Below are 14,417 nucleotides of genomic sequence, written 5' to 3'. Positions count from 1 at the left end.
TCAAGGGGAGACAAACTAGGGCAGCAGCAAACTGCCCTCCTTCAAGCCATTCCCCAAACAAAAACGCAAACAAGCAAAGTCTGTCTTCTCATGGGAAAAAAAAAAAAAAAAAAAAAAGGTGAACATTAGTTTCTAGAGACCAGGTAGAGATGGGGAGGTGCCCTTGTTATAAGGAACAGAAAAATGAGAAGAATTTGGAATCCACTTTAATATTTTATAGCACAGTGAATGAGTTGTCAGCTACAACAATCTGTGGCAAATCTGCAGGTAATTAAAACAGTATGAAAATCCCCCACCTAGAACTTACAACCTCTTGAGGAGAAGGAGGTACCATTGCTCCACCATGGTAACTACATACTGAATACACGTATGGAGTGACCATATTGTCCCCTAGAATGTACAGATATTGGCTTTCTTTATGATTTGTGTTCTGTGTGTGCACATATGTGCGTGTGTCGTTGTTTATGTGAGTGGGGCTAGATGGGGATGTTGGATCTTTTGGAGCTGGAGTCACAAGTCACTGCAAGTGTCCTGATGTAGGTGTTGGGGACCAAATGGGTTCTCTGAAAGAGCAGCAGGCTTTCTCTTTACCCCTGAGACATCTCTCCAGGCCCAAAATATTATGTCTTAATATTTCAGATAAGCCAAGAGAGGCGAAGATAAACTTCATTGTATAGCATCTTACTTACATTCATAAGCTCCCATATCTACTTCCAACACTTATTAAAAAAAGAATAAACAGAAAGATAGACAGACAAATTAATTTTTAAAAAGCCAGTGACTTATTTTACTGCTCAGGAGCCACATAGTAGAAGGGAAGAATGAACTCCCAAATGAACATGATTCCCTGACTTTCACACATGCACGCACACACACAGGCACATGAGCACATGCACATACATAGGTACATACATGTTAAATAAGTAAATATATAAAAAGAACATTTTAAAAAAAATCAAGCTGAGCTTCTAATGATGATAATCATATTACCTATTTACCGTGTTTAGATTGTTGTGAGCCCACTACTATTACATGTCCTAATTTGCATACACTTCATGTAATCCTCACAAAACATACATTAAGAATAAGAGGCTGTTTTGAGCTTAAACATAAATGAAGCTCAAAAGTACAATTTAATCAAATGTAGCAACTACATAAAGTGGTGGAACTAGGATTTGAACCTGCATCTCTGGCCAGCCTCTTTAAGCACAGTTCTTTTAACCTCTTTCCAACATGCTTCATTGTCTAGTTATTCCTCTTCTTTTTCTTCAGAGACCAGGATGGTAACTGGGCTGACAGTTTTATTGCATGCGTGTACATTAACATCAACCAATACTTGCCATTCGGTCCCATGGAGTCAATGAACATCTTACAGACAGATTCAGAAAAGTCAATGACTCTGGGAGTGAGCAAGCAAATTAGGGAGAGAAGGCAGTCTGTGGTTCTTTTGGAGGGAAAGTCAAAACCCCCTGGTAATGCTGATGACTTGAGGCAGGAACACAGGCGTCTGTCAGACTAGGAGTCAGGTTGCTGTTCCTCATTCTATAAACTGATTTCCCAGTGGATTTGAATAATTTCAAAATTGAGAAGACAAAAGACTGTCTGTGGTTCTTTGTTGCTTAGTTCAAGGCAAGTTTCCCTTCTACTCCTTGCCCATTTATTTGGCTACCTCCTCCAAATTTCAGCTTGCTAGGTTGCACATGTGTGTGTGTGTGTGTGTGTGTGTGTGTGTGCATGTGAGTATGTGTGTGTGTGTGTGCATGTGAGTATGTGTGTGTGTGTGTGTGTGTGTGTGTGCTGTTACACACAAACTCCTCTTCTTGCTAAGGAGTGGTCTTACAGCTTCCCCCATGTCTATCAAATCTTCCTTGCCTGTGGCTTTCTGATCAGGAGCCCTGATTTTGCCTGAAGCCTTCTCAATTAATTAAGCGCACAGCACCTTTGCACTACCATAGAAATCACCTCCTCTTCTAGCTTAAGGCATCACTGGTGGTAAAACGAATCCATTTTGCATCTGCAGATATTTCTGGGGTGGGATTTGGGCTCTCCATTGATCACCTTCTGTTCTCAACAATAATGGAAATACTACTGTGGAGAATTTAAAAATATCTGAACATACAAGAAGAGCTGTGAATCATTTCTGTCAACATGCAGCAGAAGTATTTTTAGCCTTCTGCTGTGTTTCTAGTCCCCCCAACCCAACACCGTAATTTACTGTAATCAGTAGGCTAGGGCTGAGGTGGTATGAGCCCTAGCATGTGCATGCCTAGTGTGTACATGGCCTTAGGTTCAGAGAAGTACAAATAGATTATATATATTTATGGTATATGTGTGACTATATCTTGAATGCGGCTTGCTCTTTCCTAAGTTTAGATAGTCTAAGATTTGCTTTTCCCAGTTTATAAGAGCCAAGTAGACAGCAGACGCTTTGACTGTTAAAGGGCCTGGTGTAGCCTTGATTCTTAGGAGCCTTGGGGCTGGAGAGATGGCTCAGGGGTTAAGAGCACTGATCGTTCTTCCACAGGTCCTGAGTTCAATTCCCAGCAATCCCATGGTGGTACACAACCATCTCTAATGGAATCCAATGCCCTCTTCCAGTGTGTCTAAAGACAGCTACAGTGTATTCATACATAAAAATAAATAAGTCTTTAAATTAAAGAAAAAAAAAAAACTTCATACAGCCAAGTGTATAATTCCCATGGGACTCTCTCTGGCACTATCATGTGCTAATTCTGTAATTATTTAAAAACTAAAGAATACGTTAATATATTGGCTTATATAATGTATAATAAAATAATCTCTCTGTTGCAGTAAATATTAACAGGATGGCGCCGGTTCCAGCATGTCACCACACCACGCTGCCCCCAGGTGATCTCTGACCCCGGCGGTCTCGGGTCATATAGGACTAACATGTATTCATCTTAGCAGCAGCTGCCCTTTGGTTAGTCTCTACTGGTAGACTCTACCCACTAGACTCTAGTTTAGACTTTACCAGTCGTAAACTCAACCCACACTCCAACCAGCCTGACAAATTCAAAACTCCAGAAACTTGTAAATTAGCAACGGTTTTATCCCAGATTTTCTCAGTAAATTTTACACTCCACAAAACATCCACACCATAAACTCAGAGCCAAATGATATGATATAAATTGCCCATCTAGACAAGACAGGTCATCCTGTACAAATCCATCCTTATAAAATACTCATATCTACCTGTGGCTAATTAAGGCCACATAGGTCCTGTTGCTTCTCCTCATCCTTCTCTCCCTTCCTTCCCCCTTTTCTCTGGCTTCTCCCCTTTTCCAAAACTCCATCCCTGCCTAGAGAAGACAAACTGTCCTATCACAGGCCTTCCGCCAGCCCTCCTTACGTAAAGACAACAACCTACACACTGGAACCTGTTGCTGCCTTTATAATATTTATCACAACATACATCTCTATTCTTGATTCCCAAAATAAGTTTTAGGTGTTTTTCAAGTCTCTTGTGGAATGTGGTCACTGTTCTCTGGGGGTGAGGTGGAGTGGGGAGGGTTCTGTCTCTTTCAACCATATTAGCTAAATGAAAAAAATCAGATTTCTCTGGTTCGCCTCCCACTTTCCAGGTATCTAACATGCTTTCTTTCCAGTCCTATTAATACTTCATAAGTTTTTAATCTGGTGAACATACCCTGCCTGGAAACTTAGCTTTTTCTGTATGAGTGGGTCTGCCCATGTTCTAAAATTCACTTTTAAAACCATCAGTCTGCTAGGAAGGCCCTTGCTCTCCTTCAGTTGCTGTTTTACTCTTCCTGCTGATTGAAATATTTGATTATTCTACCCAGGTTTAGATATTTGACTTTTGTATTCATTTATAATAACCAAAATGTAAGGACTCCAGCTCTCTCAGAAAGAAATTAGAATGTGATCCTCAGAAGCTGGTTTATGCAGGGTTTTTGTTTGTTTGTTTGGTTGGTTGGTTGGGTTTCTTGTTTGTTTGTTTTTGTTTTTAGGGAAAACCTTTCCTGGAGACAGAGCATATCTGAAGCCCTAGCCACAGCCTGTCACTGTCGGCTGCTTGTCAATCATGTTCCTTTTCAGAAACAGGGTCTCCCTCTATAACATAGACTGGCCTGAAACTCACAGCAATTCTCTTTCACATGCTGTAATCTTAGGCATGAGTGATCACACCCAGCGTTTAAATATAATAACTTGGGGTTTTTTTTTTTTTTTTTGTTTTTTGTTTTTAATGTACTATGCTTAGAACTGAGTCAAAACCCACCCTCACATATGCTTCACTATTGAGCTATATCCCAAACCTATTACTTGTAAATTAATAAATGTATCTATTGAGTTACAAAAACAGGCAAAACAAAACAAAACAAACAAACAAACAAAAACCCAACTAAACAGCAACAAAAACCCTGCTATTCAAAATGAGCTGATACTTTCATGCCCACATAAGACACAAGTGTTTCATGGAGTCTGAAGGTTGTAGAGAGTCTCCTGCTAGTGCCAGATCCTAGAACTGTTGCACACTTCTAGGTGGATCCAGGCAATTGCTTTAGTAGATTTCTAGAGAGGTTTAGGATGGTTCCTTCTGAAGATCATCGAGGCTCAGCATGAGAACAGAGTCGCTGAAGAGAGTGGCTGTTTCCCGGGCAACTGGGGTTCAGGAGGACCATCAGAGATGGCTGCACAATCAGGAAATCACAATATTTTAAACAGACATGGCTCCTCGGGGCAGAACTTGCCAGCAAGAGGTCTGCCTTTTATTTAAGTCTAACTGAATTCCTCTTGTTTTATGCTACTTGATGGTTGCTTTGCTTTGGGAACCTGGGGGACAGGAGGAGTGGGGGTGGTAAATGAAGTAAAAACTGGAAAGACCTGTTAAAGAGACAGGGGTGCGTCTTGTCTCTGTATGATACATTAGGAGGAGGGAAAAACCCTGCTCGACTCCACAAGAACCACAGCTGATTAAATCAACCTCTAAAACATGCAGCGAAAATACAGAGAAACCCAACTTCCTATTGCTAGAACATAAACTAACCGTTTGTTTTCATTTTCTGGAAACTGTACTGGCATCAGAATGGGGAGTAGAAGAAAAGACTCTCAGCCAAGTAATACCACCTCTCTCTAAAGCTACATTTACAGATGAGCACAGAACCTTCTGTGAAGGACTGAATACTCTCCATCAGGGCGGACCCTTGGGAGTTGCAGCAAGGGGCGCCGGCGAGCATCTGCAGGAAGAGGAAACATTTATGACTTTCGCACCACCCAATATACACAAAACACATCCTCTCCTAATCCTTGTCTATAAAACTTTATTTACATAGTTATAAATTGGGAAATCTCAGGCATAAATTCAATGTCTATTAAATATACAGTGTTTCAGTGAATGGGGACTGTAGCAGGCCTGGTCCTCTTTTGTTTTGCCTAGCAACCCAAATTAAGAAACGATGGGGGTGGAGGCTGGAGAGATGTCTAAGCATTTAAGAGCTCTGACTGCTTGTGCAGAGGACCCAGTGCCCACAGTGGCTCACGATCATTTGTAAATCTAGTACTAGGGGATCCAACATCTCTTCTGGCCTCCCTGGACACAAGGCATACACATGGTACACAGACATATCCACAGGCCAAACAGGAAGACACAGAAAATAAAAGTAAACAAATCTAGAACAAGATCAAAAGACATGATAGGGAATCCGTATGTCTCAAGGCACAGAGTTGTTCTTACGCATTTGTGACATCATGGGCAATGTTGTGACAACCCTTAAGGACCAAGCACATGAGCATTCCCATGTCACTTGCAATTGGATCAAGGGGATAACAAAAATGAACTTGCAATGTCAGACCCTAGCTCAGTTGTGGAGGAGGAAAAATAAATCTTCCTTTGAAGGAAACGAAATCAATCCCCAGCTCAAATTAAATTTGGGCTATTCTGTGAAGCCCCGAGACCCAGCTCCAAGAGTGATCAGCCCTTACAGACGTAAGGTGCAGGCAAATCATGCTTCATTTAAAAGAAATTGAGTGGGGATTACTGTCAGAGAAAGTTTGATGCTTTTTGTCATGAATTAAAGTTAAATCGTGGTGTTATCTGCTCAATCTTACATCTCAATTCTGGCTCCTTTGCTTTCCTCCCCGACTCTCTTCCTAGCCCCTCCCCCCTTTAATGCTGCAGGAGACTTGTGCCTAGCAAAATTTCTGTCTTAATTTTATTAAAACTGTGCCCTGAAACCGTGCCACAAGCATGCTCTGCAGATGTCTGTCTCATACAAAATTTAGCTGCGAGTCTCCCGGCATGAAACACCTTGTTCTGTATAAACCTTCTGTTTGGTTTGCTGACGTTCTTCTTAGTGGGCTCTCGTGGTGATTCATTATCTTGTGATATAGATTTCCAAGTATCATCTTTGTATTGATTTTTATATCTTTAATAACCACTGCACAGAAGATGGCTCCACTGGTGTCATTGATCGAATCAAAAATTCAAGGCTTACAGAAAGACTAGAGGGCTAATTGGTGGCAGTACATTTCAGACTTAATCTTAATGCAGCCTTAATCTTTGGCATTAAACCGACCCGAAGGCTTCCTCTTGAGTGGATAAGGACAGGTTTAGTGCCTCTTTGAGGAACACCTGGAGACACTACAAGAAGGCTGGACCAGCTAGGAAGTTCTTAAGCTACCAAGTGAGTCTGTCACCAGCATCTCCACACAGAAAGACATCAGAGCTTTTTTCTGGAACCATGGCTCTCTTAGCCATTCTGGAAACGTAGCTGTTTAAAAGGAGCCCTCCTTGTTCTTCAGCACAGCTTCTTCATACACCATCATGTCCCAGTTTCATAACAGGTGTGATCTTTCTGCTATTGTCCTTGGGTTGTTGCCACGGGGTCTCATGTATTCTAAGCTTCCTTCAAATGAGTTATGGTGCCAAGGATGACTTTTGAACTCCTGCTTCTACACCCCCACACACACACAGTTGCTGGAAATATGTGCTTGTACCACATGAACTAGGTTATCTGGAGCTGAGGATAGAATCTGAAGTTTGTACATGTTAAGCAAAAACTCTGCTGACTGAGCTACCTTCCAAAGCAAATAGGCATAATTTTCCCTTTTATTAAAAATAGATTATTTTCTCACATAACCTATCTTGATTACAGTTTTCCCTCCGTTTACTCCTCTAAGTTCTTCCCCACCTTACCTCCCACCTGAATCCGCTCCCTTTCTGCCTCTTATTAGGAAAGAACAGGCTTCTAAGAGATAATAATAAAATATAACAAGGTACAATTTAATAAGATAAAAACCATCACACCAAAACTGAACCCATCAATCCAACAGAAGAAAAAGAACCCAAGAGAAAACAAGAATCAGAGACCCATGTGTTCCACATTCAGGGACCCCCCCCCCCAAAAAAAAAGAAGCCCACTAATCTGGAACCTATCAAATGTACACAGAGGGCCTGGAGCAGACTCATACAGACCCTGTGTGTACTGCTTCAGTCTCTGGGAATTTATAAGAGCTTTGCTCTTGTTCGTTCAGAGGGCCAGGTTCTCCTGGAACTCTATCCCTTCTTGTCCTTACTCTATTTCCGATAGATAGGTATAATTCTTAAATGGCTTTTAAAAGTAAATGTAAAGGACTGGGGAGATAGCTCAGTTGCCAAAGACCGTGTTGTAATACCATGATGACCCAAGATGACCAGTAACGCCCACAGTAAACTAAAGGAAAAGCTGGGGGCGGGGCATGTTGAAAGATTGCTCAGCTGTGAAGAGCACTCCTGGGACTTTCAGAGGACCCAGGTTCAAATCCTAACAGCCCACGATTGTCCGTCTGTTACTGCAGGTCCAGGGGACCAGAGGCACCAGTCATGCACACAGTGCACATACATATGTTCAGGCAGAACACACATGTCTGCGCATGATAAATAAATAAATCTGAAGAGAAATCAGCCTAGCCTGCTGGGACTTGCCACATAGCCTGCTGAGCTGAATTTGATCTCCAGAACCCACATAATGATGAAGGGGGAGAACAGAGCTCACATAGTTCTTCGACTGCCACACATGTGTTACACACACACACATACACACATGCACACACACGCACGCACACACACACGTGCACACACACACACACACACACACACTTAAAAATAATAATAAATTGTAACAACCCTAATCAGACAACACTACATTTTTAGAAAAACTGAATATAAAAAGAAAAGAATCAAAATAGAGTCTGTAGTGCATTTTATATGGCGACTTTTTATATTTAAGTTTGTAAATTATCATGTATTTATTTATTAGGATAAAAGTCTCAGGTAGCACAGACTGGCCTCAAACTGAAGATGACCTTAATAGCCGTTGATTTATTTTCGACTTTTGATTCTTTATTTTCCAAGACAGAGTTTTGCTGTGTAGCCTTGGCTGTCCTGGAACTTGATCTGCACATAAGATCCGTAGATCTCACATTCACAGAGGTCAACCTACCTCTGCCTCCTCAGTGGTGGAGTTAAAGGCATGCACCACTGCCCAGCTGACCTTTATCTTTGATCTTCCTACCTTCATATCTCAATGCTGGGACCACAGGCTGACCCCATCTCAGCTCAGTGTACTTGGTGCTGGGATTGAACCAAAGGCTTGCATATGTAACATCCTGAGTTTGTTACTCTTAACAGCCCAGGGAAAACTAGTTATTGGATAGTAACTAGCTTACTTTTTCTGACATTTTTTTCCTTTTTCAAAAAGATTGAGTATTCTCTACCGTCATCAAGTATTTGAGTTTGTATTTATTAATTAAAATTAATGCTATCTATTATTATTATTATTATTATTATTATTATTATCAGTAATTTTTTGACCAGTAATCAAATAATTCATACAGAATAAGATATCTGGGGGTGGAGCATGTATTTACATGTTTTTTACTTTAGATTAAATGTATCCCTCTTATTGAAATGATCTACAAATGAAAAATAATTGTATTTCTGGACTGACCAATATTTTTTTAAAAATTTACACTGGAACATTTTATGTAGCACAGATTATCCAGGACCAGACTAACAGGCGTGTGCTCATGTCCAGTTGAGTTTTTTGAATACTGTGATTGTACATAAAACACTCTAGAAAAGACATGTGGATGCTTCCGTGGCTTCAGCTCCTCCCTTTCAGCCTACAGCAGGTATTTTTGTAAGACTGCGTGGAGAACCCACACCACACCACACCACACCACACCACACCACACCACAGAGGCTACACCTTGGAAATCTATTGATCCCATTACATGTGCCTTTCAACTTGGCACTATGGGTCTAACAATGTCAAATTATGAATTCAGCGCCCAGTGGATGAAGTCTTAACTTCCAGGCCAATCATAACAACAACTGCCACGTGTACAGCCATTTTGGTGTGTAAGCTGCATGGTACTGAATTCTTACAAGGACTCAATCAGACGAAAACTGTCACCTCCCTTTATACATGAGAAGACTGTAACTAAGTAAAGCTGACCACATTCATAAAGTTAGCCACCACAGCACCCAGACACCCTGCTTCATTCCAAAATGGCAACCCGCCAGTGGTGAGTAACTTTTCTTTTATTATTATCTTGTTTGTTGTGGTAAGGTTCCTTAGCATGAGACCTACACTCTTAAGTTACTTTAAGGGGCTTGGGTTGTGGCCCAGTCACTCCTGTGCTAGCCCAGGATATAAGAGGTGCTGCGCTTGATCCATAGTGAGGAATGCTTGCAGCCCAGCATTTGGGAAAAGGTGGCTAGGGACTCAGAAGTTTGGGGTCATTCTTGGTTACATAGTGGGTCTGTGGGCAGCATTATCTACACAAGAGCCTGTCTTATAAACAAACAAACAAAGAAACAAACGTCTGATGGTACAGTGGCTTTATTATCTATATCTATATGTACAATGCCATACGACATAGATCTATAGCTTACTGATCTTACGGAACTAATTCGTCACAGCTGCTTTATGGTAATGCTTTAGCCCTGGTCTGTCTACTCTCCACCCCTTGAGTCAGAGCCTGTTCCTTGTAAGGTAATATTCTCAGGGCTCATCTAAGTCATACGTTGTTGCAAAATTCCAGTGTTAGAAGCAAAATAGCCCCGTTCTGCCTTTCGTGACCTATGCTGCAATGAGCAAGAGAGTATTTTTCTCTGTAGCATCCTAATTTTAAGTCATTTAGGCAGATCTGCTTGACCCAGCAATGCTGGGCCTGTGTGGTACCTGAAATTTTAAATTTTGAGGGAAACCTCCTACTGCTTCCCGTAGTAAATACATCCCTAGCAACAGCCTGAAATGCTCCCATTTCCTCCACGTCCATCCCAACATTTGTCTTTGTTGTTTTTGATAAAACCAGCCTAGGAGGTATGGGATGAAATCTCACTGAGGTTTTGATTTGCATGTCCCTGCTGATCACATGACACAGACAATCTCTGCTCCCTGCTGACCATCTCTGTGTGGGTCCTACCATTCTGTTCCCTCTTTGCCTGCAAAAGGAGCTGTTGATATTTAGTACGTTCTCACATACACATCTTCATTTTGCTATGTGTGTGTGGGGGGGGGGGCAAAAGTTAACATGAATAACTTTTTCTTCTGGTTATGGAGCAAACCTCTTCCTAACCTCTTCAGCTAGACCAGCCAGTAAGCCTGAGAAACCCACCTACCTCCCCAGCACAGGAATGACACAGGGGTGCCACCATGTTCTGCTTTCCATGTGAGTGCTGAGGAGACAAAGGAAGGTCTTCAAACTTAACACTTTACGGTTGAACAAATGCTTGCAACCATTGCCTTCACTCAATCATTCCAAAAGGTCAGGCGTTTGGAATCATTTATCAGCAACAAGGGATAATGGGCTTCAAAATATTATGTTGTATGTCTGACTCATACCAAAGAATGAAGACAAGGGTTTCCTTTCTAATTGAATTTTTTATTTAATATATTTTGATTACATTGTTTCCATATCTCAACCCCATCCACCCACTCAACTTCCTGCTCTTCCTCTCAATACAAACAAGAAAACAAAACAAAAACATTCCTCAGGAATTAGAACAATAATCAAAAGGCAGACAAAACGGAGAGTCTGTTCTGTGCTGACAGCTACTCCTGCGCTTGAGCCCCTCTGAAGTGCACTTTACACATGAGCGCCACCCCACAGGAAAATCATAATGTACGGAACAGAGATTGGAGTGAGGCCCGTACAGTGCAATTGCATAGCCTGTATGGGGCCCTTGCTTTATTGAAACTCAAAAATTACAAATATGAAAATACAAATATATATACACACACACATATATACAAAAATTTACAACAGCTGCTTTAATTCTGCCATCTTAAGAAAAATTCACAAGTTTTCAAAATTAAAACAAAAGCTATATTTTTTAAATCCTTAAACAGTCATTCCCAAGGGATATATTTGACAGGTTGCAACTTCCCAAGTTTGGGGGTGGGGGGTCTTTTGTTGTTGTTGTTGCTGTTTGTTTGTTTGTTTTTTAGATTTCAAATTCTTCTGATCCAAGTTTAAATAGTCCAAGTCTAGAGCTTTGACACCATAGCCGTTCAGGAGGTCTGTGGGTTTTACTAGGTCACTGTACCAATAATAAGTACCTTGCTGCCTAGACTGTCCCTCACATCTCATTGATCTCCGGATTTCACTGTGGAGTGAGGCCCAGCATGTTCCTCAGGCTAGCTCACTAGAAAAACAGATGTTAAGCCCTTCCAGTGTGCTTTCTTTAGCCATGAGGCACCTCACTCTTCTTTGGACTTGAACGTGTATTTACTTCTGCAAGATTTAAAAGGTAACACTATAAATAGGTTTTGATCATGCTGAAGCAATAATTAAGCTCTCAAAAGTCTCCCTACAGCTTTGTAAAATGGGCAGGAAAGTAATGGCAGGGCGGGAAGCAGAGAAAGCAGCCCAGAAGTAACAGGACAAAATAAAATTGAAATTAAAATTAGCTGGGGTTAAGGAGAAAACACAGCTCAGGACATGCCTTCAAGAGAAAGAACATGAGTTCCGACATCCAGAATCAACTTGAAAATCCAAGCATGTTGAAATGTGCCTGCAATCCAAGACAAAGAGAGATGGGAGGCAGGGATTGATAACTCACAGGAACTTGAACGGCCAGGCTAGTTTAACCTACTTGGTAAAGTCACAAGCCAATGAGAAACTCCATCTCAAATAATCAAAGTAGATGTCTGTCGAGGACTAACGCCCAAGGTTATCTTCTGAACTCCTCATATGTACTGTGCATGTATGTAGCTTCATCCATGTTCACACAAACATGTGCACACATTACCCACAAAAGAAAGGTAGCCACTAAGCACCAGTCCTTGTAAATAGCAGAGAAGAACCAAGAGTTTGACAAGAAATAGCAAGAAGGGGAGGGGAACAGGAGAAAGTTCCTTTGTGTAGGGGTAAGGTATGCACATAGAGGTCTGCCTACATTAGGGAAAGTGATGGCTGCTGCTGGCCTAGTCATCATGGAACATTTGGAATAAAGTCATCAGGTAAAATAGATGCTCTACTTCTTCCTGGTTCTTCCTAGGGCTCTTGTTTACATCAGCATCTTGTTGCCGACGTGTTGTAAGGACATCACTAGTTGTTTAAGTACATGGCTCTCAGTCAGTAATTAAGTAAGCCAACCATATTCTGAAGAAGGAAGAAGAAGAGGGAGGAGAGAGAAAAGAGGAGGCTGATGAAGAGGAGAAGGAAAAGAAGAGCAAGAAGGAAAGGAAGAAGAGGAGATGGAGAAGCAACAGCAGGAACTAAGCTTGTGCATTTATTTGTTCCGAAGTCTTATAGGTTAAAGAGAATCTAGAAAGGAAGGAAGAAAGGAAGGAAGGAAGGAAGGAAGGAAGGAAGGAAGGAAGGAAAGAAGAAAGAAAGGAAGAAAAAAGAAAGGAGTCCATAAACTATGTACTGTGAAGAAAACTATAGGCTGTGAAGAAAAGGGAACAACTCTTGTCTTCAGATGTAGATGGGGCTGTGGGAACCCCTGTCGGGCAGATTCCATCCTTCACCTGAGACCTTTAGGTCCCTATAGAGCTCAGTTTCCTTTCTGGTAAAACGAACATGATATTGTCCAGCTTAAGTCAAATGGGAGAATCCAGAAGATGCTTTGGGTATCATCAGGCTCTTGTTAAACTTGGTTTTTCCTTGTTTATTTCTCTTTTCTTAATGTCTCCAGTGCTTCTTCGCGAGGCTGTTTCTGACAAACAACTTTTTTCCCCCTAAAGCACTTGGGAAAAGACAGCCCTGGAAACCAGACGCTGCAGCAGTTCCGGAACTGCAAACTGAAAAGAACTCCTGCCCCCTCTCCTCATCTTGGTCACCTGTAAAAATGTGGAGAACAGTTGGGTCTTGTTTTATCAGGGATTCTCTTTTTGTGAGCAATTCCCTTGAAACAGCAAAGTGTGTGAGGAGTGAGAGCCTCAGAGGCAGAGAGCCCCTAGCAACGGGCTGAGCAGCTGCTCCCTTCCAAAGCGGTACCCGGGCTGGGTGCAGAGATGAAGGTAGGCAATGGAAGTGTCGGTTCCTTAGGGCAAAGACTTAGCGTCATTGCTGATTATTGGTAAGAACAGAAATGTCACCACTGATGTCCTTAGAAGTGAACGGAATAAAAAGCCTATTGCTGATCTAGGTCTCCGGTTTTTCTAGAGAAGTGAAAACAGGGATTGGCTCATGTTTCTTTCTTCTTCCTCTTGAGTCTTTCAAATGCATGCAAAGCAAAACAAACCTAGTTCCTATACCTCTATCCAAAGACAAGGAATGGGGCTTCAGCTGAACTGAAGGTACTATCATCCAAGGTGAAGGCTCCACAGGGGTGCCAGGGGCAGTGTTTACTTCTCTTTCTTCTCTGCTTACGTGGAACACAGAGTCAAAGGAACTGTGCTGGCACGCATTCTTTCTCTCTATTCAGCACTGCCTTCTGCTGCTGCCTGCTCATTACTGAGCCCCAATTTGTACACACAAGCCACCTCCCTGCCCCCAGCCAGCTCCAGCAGTGTGAAAAGAGAAAAGCCTCCAAGTTTCTGGGCAGCCCATCCGTTTGCTAAGGTTCATTTTAGCTAATCCAGACATCCCGCACAGCGGGGGGGAAACTGCTGTATCTAGTGAAACAAGACCATGAATAATTAAAACTCCGTTATTAATGAACTTCCAGTCGTTATGTAAATGAAACTGATTTCAAGTCTAATTTGTCAGCCTGAATTCTTTTTCTGTTCTCCCTTTGTCTAGGACATGAACTCATCATAATGGACTTGATAATAAAATACCAGTAGACATGCTGTGTGCAGCGCCCATCCGAGTTAGAGCTTTTAGCGTGGTTAATTGATACAGTTACTCCAGGACAAGTCTATAAGGCACTTTGTATGGCTGTACGTCTTAAAAGCCATTCCCTTTCCCTTTGACGGGATGCCTGTTCTCTGCCCTGAACT

Source organism: Micromys minutus (assembly GCF_963924665.1).
Source record: "Micromys minutus genome assembly, chromosome: 4".
NCBI classification, from domain to species: domain Eukaryota; kingdom Metazoa; phylum Chordata; class Mammalia; order Rodentia; family Muridae; genus Micromys; species Micromys minutus.
The sequence above is the reverse complement of the archived record's forward strand: the minus strand, read 5'-3'. Positions refer to the sequence as shown.